This window comes from Grampus griseus, assembly GCF_964374135.1.
Source record: "Grampus griseus genome assembly, chromosome: 3".
Classification (NCBI taxonomy): domain Eukaryota; kingdom Metazoa; phylum Chordata; class Mammalia; order Artiodactyla; family Delphinidae; genus Grampus; species Grampus griseus.
Genome location: NC_139019.1, coordinates 171,553,495 through 171,566,767, shown reverse-complemented (window position 1 = coordinate 171,566,767; position 13,273 = coordinate 171,553,495). Strand labels below are relative to the sequence as shown.

Below are 13,273 nucleotides of genomic sequence, written 5' to 3'. Positions count from 1 at the left end.
ACAGCAAGCCCACAGTGGAATGGGCCCCAAGCAAGGGCCTGCCTAGAGCTCGAGGGTGGTCAAGCTGCTGGCTTGTGAACTGTGGTCAGTGGCCCGGCAGCTGCCGGGGGTCCCTGCCCCCGGAGCAGAGGCTGAGGCATCCTTCTGGCCGAGCAGGACGCGTAGCCCCGCAGCAGAGGACAGGCCTCCGTAGCCACAAACGGGAGGCTGGTGCTGGCCGCCTGGAGGGGACGGGGTTACCGCTCACCTCTCCCTCCTGGCCTTGGTGGGTGCCTCCCCAGGCGCTGCAGTGTGGAGAGTGGGGTGGAGGCTGGCGTCCAGCCTCAGGGTCACCCTGACAGCTGGACGTGGCGGCCCCAGGGCCCCTCATTGCTGTGTGCATCAATCATCAGAAAGAGACTGGACTCCGTCCAGGATTCCGCTTGGAGCAGTGGGTCCCATCCCCCGGAAGGCCAGCGGCTCCAAAGTACCAGAGCCCACCCCGCCCCCGTGGTCCGATCACGGGGACTTCCATACTTTCCCGGTGACCTCCTGGCCCCAGGCGGCCAGCCTCAGATCCCTCGCCTTCCTGGCCCCGTATACCTGTCACCTCTTCCACCCGGGGTTAATTGCTTTGCCCCGAGATCGCTTTTTCCACCTCTCCCTTTTTGGCCCCGGCAAGTGGCTTCCATCAAAACCGAAAACCAGACGTGGAAAAACCCCAAGCGTGACACATCAAGGCTCGGTTCCATTTCAAGGCTTGGGGTCCCCGTGTCCTGAGATGGAATAATACAAGTTCCAGATAAAAACTCAACTCCCCCCTCCCCAGAGAAACACAGTTGTCTCTCCTGAATGGATCGGTGTAAAGAATAGAGTGAAATCTCCAGAGGCACCCCCGTTCCTTCTCTGGAGGACACGGCCGGTTCCAAACCAAATGCCACATTTTCAGTGACAGCCAAGTATCTCTCTGAGAAAAGCTGGAGCTAATTACGTTAAAAATATTTAACCGTGATTTTTTTTTTTTTCCTCTCTCTCTCTCTAAACAGGGTCAAACAGTGCTGCTTCTTGGAAAAACTGAAAAAGGTATGTAGCGTTTTCTCTTACTTCACGAGCTTGGAATCCCTTGTTTTTGAGCAAAGGAACAAACAAGCCAGAGTGTTTCGTGCGCACATGACACACTGGGAATTGTGTCACCGTGAAACGAGCTCTGGGCTCCCAGCCAGGAAACCCGAGTTCAAATCCCAGGTCCACCTCTGAGAGGCTCTGCCGCGTCTGGGCGGGTTCCTTTCATCTCCCTGCAGAGGAAATAACACTCTGTGACTTCCCAAGCGTGGTGCCGGCCGTTCGCGAAGGGGGCCGTCCAGCAGGTTGGAAATGTACGCCTTTCCAGGAAGTGGTCCGTTTCGTGTAGATTACCTAATCCGCTGGCAACCTTGGTCCCCAGCACCCTCCTACAGCCCTTCCCACTTCCAGGAGCTCAGTGGTCACGCCTGGCTCTGGTCCCCCGGCGTCTTCCCCCTTTTTCTCCCCATCAGTCTGGCTAAAGGCCAGGATCGCCCCTCTTCTCAAAGGACCAGTTTCAGTTTCTCAGGCCGCCCTCTGGTTTCTCTGGTCTGTTTCATTTATCTCCGGCTCTGTCATTTCCTTCCTCCTGTGGGCTTTGGGTTTCGCTTGCCCTTCCTGTCCTCGTTCCTTCAGGTGTCAAGTCGGGTCGTGGATCTGGGACCTTCCCCGATGCGCCCTCTGCAGCTGTCACTCCCTGCCCCCAGCGCCCGCATCCCTCAGGTTTCAGCAGGTCGCGTTCTCAGGCCAGGCGCTTTCCACCTTCTCCTCAGCCCCACTGCTCGTCTGAGCGCATGTGGTTTAATTTCCACGGGTTCCGTGACCGCTCTGGGAAGGAAAGGGCATCGGGACGCCTTTCTCGGTGACTGGACGTTGTTGGGAGTATGGCTGAAATGGGATTCTCTTGGGACCCTTCGTGGGGCTAGCTGAGAACATGGAGGGAGGGCTGGTTTGAGGCGAGGGGCTCTTCGCTCTGGACCCCCGGCTTCACTGCTTCGTCCCTGAGCCTCTCTGAACGCCTGCTTCATACAGCTGGAGGGGGGTGGGGTGTGAGGCCCGAGGACACGGGGCTTGATCGGCTGTGAGGTTTGGGGGTCCGGGGTGGAGGTGGCTAGAGCAGAGGCTGAGACAGAATCCCCTGAAGTCGCTCACTGGGGCCGCCATCACAAAGTACCACCGACTGGGGGGCTTGCAACTGCAGAAACGCGTCCTCACGCGGTTCCGGAGGCCGGAATTCCGAGATCCAGGTGCGGCAGACCCCCCCCCCACACACAGGCTCCGGGGAGGGTCCTCCCTGCCTCTTCTGGCCTCTGGTGGTTTCCAGCATCCCTGGAGGCCTTGGCTTGTGGCTGCATCCCCCCAGCCGCTGCCTCCTCTTCACGTGGCCTCCCCCGTGTGTGCGCATGTCCCGTTCTCGTGCAGACACCAGTCACTGCGTTTAGGGCCCCACCCCACCCCAGTACAATCTCATCTTAACTAGTTACATCTGCAGTGACCCTATTTCCAAATGAGGCCCCAGGTATCAGGACTTAGGACTTGAATGTGTCTTTGGGGACACACTTTAGCCCACAGCCCTCCTGGCTCTGTGTGCCCTTTGCAGCCAGGAGGTCCCAGAGGGTACCCAGTGCCCATGGCACTGGGATGGCAGCGCCCTGGGCCACAGAGAAGCCAGAGGGCGCTGGGGCTCCCTCCCCGTCTCTGAGGGACTGTGTGCTCTCCCTCCCTCTAGGATCTTCCTTCGGGGCTTCCCCTCAAGGCCTCTGGTTTGGCCAGTGCCGCCCTGGGCCCCCCCACCCCCAGCAGCGGCCCCGGTAGGGGAGACAGGCTTTCATCTGCAGCCCCCACGCGGCTCCATGAGCAGAGCTAATGCCCCCCCTTCGGCCCCGAGCCCCCATGTCAGCCACGCCTGAGCAGGGTCAGAGTCTCCAGCAACCACCCCCGCCAGCACCCTCAGCCCAGGCTTTCATGCTTCCAGGCACGGGGTGCTCGCTCCCTGAGTCCCAAAGGGCTTTGAGCGGTGGCCGCTGATCGGGGTGGCGGCCCGGCTGAGTCCCTGGGACCCGGGTCCCTGCCGCAGCCCAGGGTGTGGCTTGGAGCGCTCATTTCACGTCCCATACCTGCGAGATGGGGATGAGAACTCCCAGGGGGCCTAAGGAGGACTGCAGACGCTGACGCAGGCCTGGCCGACGCAGGGCTCCTCGTTAACTGTAGTGCTCACACGTGGAGGCTCACCTCCCTCCTGCCTGCACTCCTCGGGCCCTTTTGCCCCTGAGGATGCCACACCTCTCTGCTTTGTGTGGCCTGCAAGCGGCCCAGGCAGAGCCGGCCCAGGGTGAGGAAAGCCGGGCACCCGCCCCGAGCGCAGAACTTAAGGGGGCATTGAAAAATGCAGTCATCGCTATGCTGTATCTTAACATAGCAATATGTCCTAAAAGTCAAAATGAATGCCCCCCAAAAAATCCATGGTCAAGATTTAAAAAAATTTATTTTTTTGGCCGTGCCACACGGCTTGTGGGATCTTGGCTCCCCAACCAGGGATCGAACCCTCGCCCCCTGCAGTGGAAGCTCAGAGTCCTAACCACTGAACTGCCAGGGAACTCCGAAGATTAGAATTTCAATTAAAGAGGGGATTGCTGGGCTTCCCTGGTGGCGCAGTGGTTGAGAGTCCGCCTGCCGATGCAGGGGACATGGGTTCGTGCCCCGGTCCGGGAAGATCCCACATGCCGCGGAGCGGCTGGGCCCGTGAGCCATGGCCGCTGAGCCTGCGCGTCCGGAGCCTGTGCTCCGCAACGGGAAAGGCCACAACAGTGAGAGGCCCGCGTACCATCAAAAAAATAATAATAATAAAGAGGGGATTGCTCTGCCCTAATCCCAGCCCCATCAGATCCTGTTCCTAATGAAAACCTTGACATGTGATTCATCATGGATATTTTGCATTCATTTTGACTTCTTAAAAAAAATATTGCATGAAAGTATGTGATCACGGTGACCGACTTTTCGGTGCCCCTTAGAGTCTGTGCCTGGGGCGGATGCCTTGCCATACTCACCCCAGCCCGGCTGGCGAGAACGGCGGTGACAAAGATGATGACTTGAAACGCAGGTACTCCCCAGTGGTCACCAGATACCCTCATCTTGGTCTTTTCACGCTCTCCATCAGTGGACCCCAGGTCCGCAGCCCCTTTTCCTGATAGGGAGGCCAGTGCTCAGTTGCTTCTGGTCCCCGGGGACACACATGTGTACAGGGATCACAGCAGAGCCACCCTCCGCCAGGCTCAGGTGTCAGGAGAGCGGCTGGGGCCGCGGCCGCGTGGCCTCGTGCTGCAGGGTTAGGCCCACACACTACAGCACCTGCCAGCGGGGAGGACACCAAGCTCCAGCCCATGACTTCGGCCGGCTCCACCCGGGCCCCAGCCCACTCCCAGGCACCTGGCCGGCCCACTGCTGACGGCCCCCCCACCACTTCCTCATCCCCCACTGCAGACCCCACTCGGCAGCCCGGCTGGTGTCTGTCAGGTGCCTCCTGTGAGCCAGACCCGGCTGCTTGGTCTCATTTTGTCCTGGTAGAAGCCTTGGGGAGCGGGTTTTCTCATCCCCATTTTATAGGTGAGGAAACTGAGGCTTAGCAGCAGGGAGACTCAACAAGACCCCAGGCTGGTGGACCATGGGGCCAGGGTTCCAGCTCCTTTCTCTCCACCCACAAGGCACCTGGCAGTCCGTATTAGTCAGGGTTCTCCAGAGAAACAGAACCAACAGGATGTGTGTACACAGAGAGAGTTATTTTAAGGAATTGATTATGGAGGCTGCAGGGTGGAGACCCAAGAGCCGACGCCAAAGGCAGTCACTGGAGAATTCCCTTCCGCTCAGGAGAGGCCCTCCACCTCCGCATGCCCCGCAGTCTCATCCAGAGACACCCTCACAGAAGTATCCAAAAGAACAACTGGCCACAGGCATATCTGGGCATCTCGTGGCCCAGCCAAATTGACACGTAAAATTAACCATCCCATAGTCTTTTTACTTTTTTTTTTTTTTTTTGCGGTATGCGGGCCTCTCACTGCTGTGGCCTCTCCGGTTGCGGAGCACAGGCTCCGGATGCGCAGGCCCAGCGGCCATGGCTCATGGGCCCAGCCGCTCTGCGGCATGTGGGATCTTGCCGGACCGGGGCACGAACCCGTGTCCCCTGCATTGGCAGGTGGACTCTCAACCACTGTGCCACCAGGGAAGCCCCTTTTTACTTTTCTTTTAAAGACCAGGTTCTATTTTTTATTTTATTTTATTTACTTAAATACTTATTTATTTATTTATTTATTGGCTGCATCGGGTCTTAGTTGCGGCACTCAGGATCTTTCGTTGTGCCTCACGGGCTTCAATCTAATTGTGGCGAGTGGGCTCTGTAGTTGTGGCATGCAGGCTTAGTTGCCCCGCGGCATGTGGGATCTTAGTTCCCTGACCAGGGGTTGAACCAGTGTCCCCTGCATTGGAAGACGCTTTTTTTTTTTTATTTCATTTATTTTATTTATTTATTTATTTTTGGCTGCATTGGGTCTTCATTGCTGCGTGAGGGTTTTTCTCTAGTTGCGGCCAGCGGGCTTCTCTTGTTGCAGAGCATGGGCTCTAGGCACGCAGGCTTCAGTAGCTGTGGCTCACAGGCTCAGTAGTTGTGGCTCACGGGCTCTAGAGCGCAGACTCAGTAGTTGTGGCGCATGGACTTAGTTGCTCTGCGGCATGTGGGATCTTCCCGGACCGGGGCACGAACCCGTGTCCCCTGCATCGGCAGGCGGACTCTCAACCACTGCGCCACCAGGGAAGCCCTGAAGACGGATTCTTAACCACTGGACCACCAAGGAAGTCCCAGTCTTTTTTCTTTTTTAAATTTGTTAATGACAAAGTCACAACTTGGCACCAGGTCTATTGACCGCAAGCCCAAGTTCCCTCCCATCCACCCACCCACCAGGTTTGTATTGGTGATGTGTTCTGAGGAAATGGAATTCTGCTTGGTTGAATTCTTTAATTCAAAGATAAACTCAGCACAGTTCATCTCTTTTCCAATTATTGGGTTTGGGAGAATTTGAGCAGTGGTGATTTTGCCAACTTTTCTCTTAGAGACAAAAAGATGGGACTTCCCTGGTGGTGCAGTGGTTAAGAATCCGCCTGCCAATGCAGGGGACGCGGGTTCGAGCCCTGGTCCCAGAAGATCCCACATGCCGTGGAGCAACTAAGCCCGTGCGCCACAACTACTGAGCCCACGTGCCGTAACTACTGAAGCCTGCGTGCCTAGATCCCGTGCTCCACAACAAGAGAAGCCACTGCAATGAGAAGCCCACACACCTCAACGAAGAGTAGCCCCCGCTTGCTGCAAGTAGAGAAAGCCCGTGTGTAGCCAAAAAATAAATAATTAAATAAACAAATTTAGTTTAAAAAAAAAAAAAAGGTGTCATTTGACCAGTTTCCTGCTGAACAGAGACTAGAATTATCAGAATTTTCTTGGCCGTATAACGCAATGAAAAAATGGTAAAGAAGTCTCCACACATATCTGGGCATCCTATGGCCCAGCCAAGCTGACATGTAAAATTAACCATCGCATAGTCTCCCAGGCTGCATGGCCCCTTGCCCACCTGGATAGGACCCCTCAGAGCCCTCGGGGGCCATCGCCACTTTCCCTGAGAGTCAGGATGGGGCCAGAAGTGGGAGTTCAGTGAAAAGCTACAAGCTCAGATATTTGTACAGAAATGTGTACAGCAGCACGATTCACAGCAGCCGAAGGCGGACACAACCCCACTGCCCATCAGTAGATGATGGACACACCCACCGTGTCCCTCCCCACACGGGAGCATCACTCAGTCACGAAAAGGGGAAGGTGCAGCCCCGACACTCACTACCGCGTGGACGGACCCTGAGAACACGATGCTCAGTGAGAGAAGCCAGACACAGGACACACAGGGTGTGATTCCATGGATGGGAAACGTCCAGAACAGGCAGATCCACAGACACAGAGAGTTGGTGGTTAGTGGTTGTCAGGGGCTGGGGAGGGGGTGGGAGTAACTGCTGATGGGGATGGGGCTTCTTTTTGGGGTGATGGAATGTTCTGGAATCAGAAAGAGGTGATGGTTGCACAGTAACGTGAATGCACTAAATGCCACTGAATTGTACACTTAAAAATGGTTAAAATAGCAAATGTTATGTCACATATATATATTTTTACAATCTTTAAAATTTAATAATGTAATATACCAGAAAACCATTGAGTGAGTGAACACTTTCAGTGGTGAACTGTTTGTTTTCTGACTTTCTGTCTCAGCAAAGCTGTCAACAGGGAAAAGAGGAGGAAGCACAGAGCATGCTGAGGGGTCGGGGGTGGGCCGTCAGAGCTGCTGAATCACAGCGATTTGTTTTCTTTCCCGTGTCCCCAGCATCTCGTGGCTACGCCGGGGTAACGGGGACAGACGTTGGGAAATGTTCCGCAGGGCAGGCGTGAGCGGTGAAACACAGGAACAGAATTCTAGTCCTGCCGGGCTCGGTCCCAGCAGGTGCTTGGCATGACAGAGCCCCCATCCCCGCCGTGCCTGGTGCGGTACCCATCTGGGTGCAAGTGAGACCCTCCGGCACATCTGCAGGGAGTGCTGGCGGGACAGACAGCAAGGGAGGAGGCAGGGCTGTGATTTCCCAGGTGGGAAATCCTGGACTTTCGCAGCAGGGTTCCAGGTGATTTGTTTTAAAAGGCAGCAAGGAGTGACGAACGGTTTTCTTTCAACATGGCTCTTTGGCTTGGAATTGATGGATCAGCAAACTTCTCTCTTCACTGGTGTGGTTCCTTCCCCGCCACAACCTTGGGAATCACAGTTGGCCACGGCCTGGGACTGGCTTCTCAAAGCAGGACACACAGCGGTACCTTCCTAGGGCAGTCATTTCAGTCAAAGGCTTTGGGGTCGGGAGGGAGACGTTATTATTTTTTTTATGTTAGTTTTGTATTTTCTATTTGTATTATTTTTACAGTCACATAGATTAATTTAGGAGTGGCAGGCCCAACTGACATGACATCGTAGGAAAAAATGAGGGAACGTCGACAGGCCACAGCAGGCCACATCCCCTTCCATCTCCTCCGGACCTGGGTCCTCTCTGCAGGTTGTGCTTCTCTGCTGTATTAGTTAGCGATGCTGCATGACAAATACCCCCAAGCTCCACCCACTTATCATCTCACAGTGAGTCAGGGGTCCAGGCACAGCCTAACGGGGTCCTCTGCTCAGGGTCCCAGCAGGCCACCATCCAGGTGCCAACTGGGCTTCATTCTTACCCAGAGGCTTGACTGGGGGAGAATCTGCTCCAGGGTCCCTCGGGGTGTTGGCAGAATTTGTGGCCTGCAGCTGTAGGACTGTCGGCAGCTCCTAGGGGTCACCCACCGCTCCTGGCCACATGCACTTTTTTTTTTAGATTTATTTTTATTTATTTATTTGGCTGTGCCAGCTCTTAGTTGCAGCATGTGGGATCCTCGTTGCGGCATGCAGGACCCTTTAGTTGCAGCATGTGGACTCCCACTTGGGGCATTCAGGATCTAGTTCCCCGACCAGGGATTGAACCTGGGCCCCTGGCCTTGGGAGGGCAGAGTCTTACCCGCTGGACCACCAGGGAAGTCCCCATGTGCACTTTTTTTATCTTTTTAAATAGATTTATTGATTTATTTATTTATGGCTGCGTTGGGTCCTCATTGCTGCGCGCGGGCTTTCTCTAGTTGCGGCAAGTGGGGGCTACACTTCGCTGCGGTGCGTGGGCCTCTCACTGTGGTGCCTTCTCCTGTTGTGGAACACAGGCTCTGGGGGCACAGGTTTCAGTAGTTGTGGCACGCAGTCTCAGTAGTTGTGGCTTGCGGGCTCTAGAGCACAGGCTCAGTAGTTGTGGCGCTCGCGCCTAGTTGCTCCACGGCATGTGGGATCTTCCCGGACCAGGGCTTGAACCCGTGTCCCCTGCATTGGCAGGCGGATTCCCAACCACTGGGCCACCAGGGAAGTCCCCCACGTGCACTTCTTAAACACAGTCGCCTGCCTCATCAGGCCAGCAAGGAGGGTCTCTAGGGGCGAGGGCAGAAGTCCGAGCAGCTCTGCCTGGCCTTCTCTGAGAACACACCCACTGGCTGCCCTGCACCAGTCCCTGAGGATCCCATGAGGTCACGTCCGTGCCTTCTGTGCACCTTCTCCACTTCCTGTGTGCAGTGCGGCCCAAGCCACCTCTCCCAAGTCCTGCAGAGACCCTGAGAGCTGGGCACCCAGCCCCAAGGCAGCCACGGTTCCCCTTTCCAGTGAGAGCCGCAGGAGACCTCAGCGCTTCCTGGGCAGCCCTGCACTTGGCCGCATTTCTGCATTAACGAGAAAAGGCGTCATGGAATTTGGACAGGCGAGAAACGGGATGTCAATGTGAACAGAACCAGACACTTCATCTCATTGTTAGAAATTCCACGCAGGTCATCGAAACCTCGTCTTGGGGCAGAGACCGCCGGGAAGCCGAGATTAACTCCCTCTCGCCAGGCGCGTTCTACAGACCCAGTGCTGGTCCCTGCACCCCTGCTGCCTCCTGTGGGTACCTGGGCCCCGAGATCCCTCCTTCCCTCCCTCCTGCTCACTGGGGCTCCTTGGACGCTGGGCTGTCAATGGGGTAGCTGTGATTGGCCCTCTCTGGAAGGTTCCGCGGTGCTCCCCAGCCGTGTCCCCAGATGAGAACACAGCCCAGCAACACCTCCGTTGGGGCCGAAATTTGCATCCCAGACCAAGACTGCTGCTTCTCTGCCCCACCCCCCCCGGGTGCTGCGTTTGAAGGTCAAGCTTCCAGCCAAGACACACAAGGGTCAGCACCCGAGTAGGGGGTTCCGTCCAGATGTCCTAATGCTTTGTTTTAGTGCCGGGCAGCCTGAGCTTTGACCCCAAGCCCCTGTGTCCGCACCTCATGGGCACCTGGGTCCCCTTGGGAGTTTGGACACTGAGGATGCATGGCGGGCCCGGAGGAGGTGCCCAGGAGCCACGTTGGTGGCCTCAGCCCACCTGGTCTTCTCAAGTGAACCCGGCGGGACCAAAATAATGTATGTATTTCACAGGAAAGAGGCTCCCAGGCAGGCACACTCCTAGCCCATTCGTCAAGGGGTCTCCCCCTGACCCCCAGTCCACCCAGCACTGCTGCCGTAGCCCAGCCATTCTCCGTGGGGGGCCGTCCTGGGCGCTGCGGGATGTGGAGCAGCGTCCCTGACCCCACCCACTCGATGCCGGGAGCCCCCCAGAGGGAAGACCAGAGATGTCTCTAGACATCCCCCGTGTCCCCTGGGGGCAGGAGCGCCCCAGTGAGACCCCTTGTTCTAGAGCCTGGCGCCTCACACAGGCACATCTCTGAAACCGTTCGAGTAATCTCACCATTGGCCCTTTTTTTTTTTTTTTTTAAACATGAAAAATGTCCCTAACTACAGCTAGCCCTTAGGGAGAGCCTCTGTGGGTCTGTTTGGTTCCGGCACTTTCCAACCACATCAGAGGTGGAGTAACCTGCTCAGTAACCACTGGTCATTCTGATGCTGGGGTGTTGAGGCTTCAATGCCCTGGGTGTTGGCCGTCAACCCAGAACCCAGAGCAAAGAGCCAGAGGCCATGACCCGGGCCCGAGGTCCGTCCGCAGCAGCACGTGTGCCCCGGGCAGGCCATCCCCACTCTGCAGGGTGGGCCATCCTGGGCACGTGCCCGCGAGTGGCATCCACTACGGACTTCAGGTGCGGCCAGTGCTCTGCCCCTGGCAGCCTGATCCTGGAGGCCTGTCCTGGGACAGAGATTGGCCCTGGGGACAGAGTGAGTTCCTGGAAGGAGCCTCCTTGGTAAATGCCCTGCACTGCAGCCACTAGTCCCTTCCATCCAGATGGTCCTTTGGTGCCCAGCTTCAGCCACGGACCCCAAAGATGTCCCTGTCCTAGTCCCGGGACCTGTGGATGTGTCACTTCACATGGCAGAGGGGACTTTGCAGGCAGGGTTAAGTTAAGGCACCTGAGATGGAGATGACCCTGGATTCCCTGGGGGGCCTAGCGTCATCCCAGGGTCCTTATAAGAGGGAGGCGGGGGCTTCCCTGGTGGCGCAGTGGTTGAGAGTCCGCCTGCCGATGCAGGGGACATGGGTTCGTGCCCTGGTCCGGGAAGATGCCACATGTCGCGGAGCGGCTGGGCCCGTGAGCCATGGCCGCTGAGCCTGCGCGTCCAGAGCCTGTGCTCCGCAACGGGAGAGGCCACAACAGTGAGAGGCCCGAGTACCGCAAAAAAAAGAGGGAGGCGGGAGGGTCAGAGGCAGAGAGAGACGGGAGATGCTGCACTGCTGGCTGTGAGGATGCAGGAGGGGCCGCGAGCCAGGGATGCTGCGCCTCTAGAAGCTGGAAAAGGCGGGAACCGATGCTGCCCTGGAGCCTCTGGAGGAACCAGCCCTGCCCACGTGTAGATTTTGACCCAGAGGACCTAGTCAGACTTCTGACCTGCAGAACCGTGAGATAATCAATGTGTATGTTTTTAAGCCACCAAATTTGTGGCAATTTGTGACAGCAGCCACAGGAAGTGCAATGCCAAGGAATGTCCAGGGAGCTGTGTATACCCCAAGAAGGGGTTCTGGTGCAGCCTTGTGCGCGGACAGCAGACCAGGGGCTTCTCAGAGAGGATGACACTTCATGGGGTTTTGCAGAATGTGTAGGAGTTTGTCCAGGCTCAGGTGGGAAGGCCTGGACCTGCCCTCCCCTCTCTCCCAGCCTCCTGCCCTTTGGCTCCAAGCTGCACCCTCACGGGGCCAGGGTGACAGCATTTCCTCAGTGCCGGGAAGCCGAGAATGGGGGTGACACCCTCCACGGGCGCTTGGCGTGCTGGCCCAGCCCAGTGCCTGGCTTGCACACCCTCACATGACTGCAGTCATCCTCCGGGTGCACAGAGAGGGCCCTTTCTTCTGCTCCCGCATTAGCCACACCGTCACCCTCTGTCATTGTCCGCCCACCTCCCGGCTTGGGCCAAGGGTGGCCGTTTGCCCTGCAGCTCTGTTTTTCCCTCGCTTGTGGGCACCTCATTCATTCCCCTTTTTCTAGCCTTTTCTAAATATAGCTGCCAAGGGACCCGATTTAGCCTGTGCATAAAAGGACCGGCTGACAGGGAGTCACAAGACGCTGGTCTTGGAGGGGGGGGCGGGGCAAGCCTCCTGCTGGGAAGCGTCTGCCTGGCAAAGACCCAGCTGGTCTTTTGCGGCCCCCACGTCCCACCAAAGGTCATGATGCCCAAGGTCACAGAAGCCATCACGTGGCCAGCCCTCCCCACGCCAGGCCAGGGTGACCTCGACCCTGGAGAATCTCGGGCCCAGCAGGGAGGCCCGGATCCCGGAGCCCAGAGCCAGCCCTGGCTTGAGGGGGGGGGGTGCGGGGATGCCTGCTCGGCTCCTGGTTGTTGGGGGGTTCAAAGAGGTTTTGTCTCCTCACTCGTAGTAAAGTCCAAATGCCAGTGTGGCACCTGTGGCCCTCCGCAGGTCCCCTCTGTCTGTGACCCCTCTTGGAGCCAGGGGCGAGGCCAGGAGGCCACCGCATCCCGGATGCTGGGGACACCGCGAGGCACCTGCCCCTCCCTCTGACTTTCTAATGGTGTGTGCACGTTTCTGTAGGGTCTAGGGCAGGTCTTTCCACCTCGGCACTGCTGACGTCAGAGCTGGGTCATTCTCTGGGGGGTGCGGCGTCCCTGGCACAGTGGGGTGTGGAGCAGCCTCCCTGGTCCCACCCCCTCAATACCAGGAGCCCCCCAGTCGTGACAACCACAGATGCCCTCGACATCGCCCCTGATGGAGACCCCCTGTTCCAGGGGCTTCCATGCCATGGACTGTGACGCAAGGGTACCCCCTGGAGGCGTGCAGGTCCGAGGCCTCGTGCACACAGTAGGTGTGTAAGACGTGCACGGTAATCAATCTGCACGTGGGCACAGCCCTCGGTCAGCCAGCTCCCCGGGCCCTGCAGGAGGGCAGCTTGTTCAAAGAAGCCCAGAGACTGTTCTCTCAAACCTCATGCCTTTCTGTTTTGCTTTGGGATTGATTTTCCTCTTTCAGCACAGCAGCCCGCCTCCTCTTCTTCTGAACACCGTGTACTGGGGGGCGGTTATCCCCGGGGTGGGGGAGAGCCTGCTTTCTCACCCGCGTCTCATTTGTACTCCTGTCGAATCTCGCTGGAGGTTTGTGTTTTGGGGCGGGGGGTTGTTTTGTTACCTTCCTGT

At 57.4% G+C, this 13,273-nt stretch overlaps 1 protein-coding gene across 1 annotated transcript in view; it reads left to right on the top strand.

The window, feature by feature from the left end:
• Positions 1–13,273, top strand: part of GNG7 (G protein subunit gamma 7) — a 150,613-nt gene that overhangs the window by 118,449 nt on the left and 18,891 nt on the right. Inside the window, exon 3 of the mRNA XM_082652065.1 lies at positions 1,026–1,062. The gene's annotated coding sequence lies outside the window, so the exon portion shown is untranslated. The remainder of the gene's footprint in view (positions 1–1,025; positions 1,063–13,273) is intronic.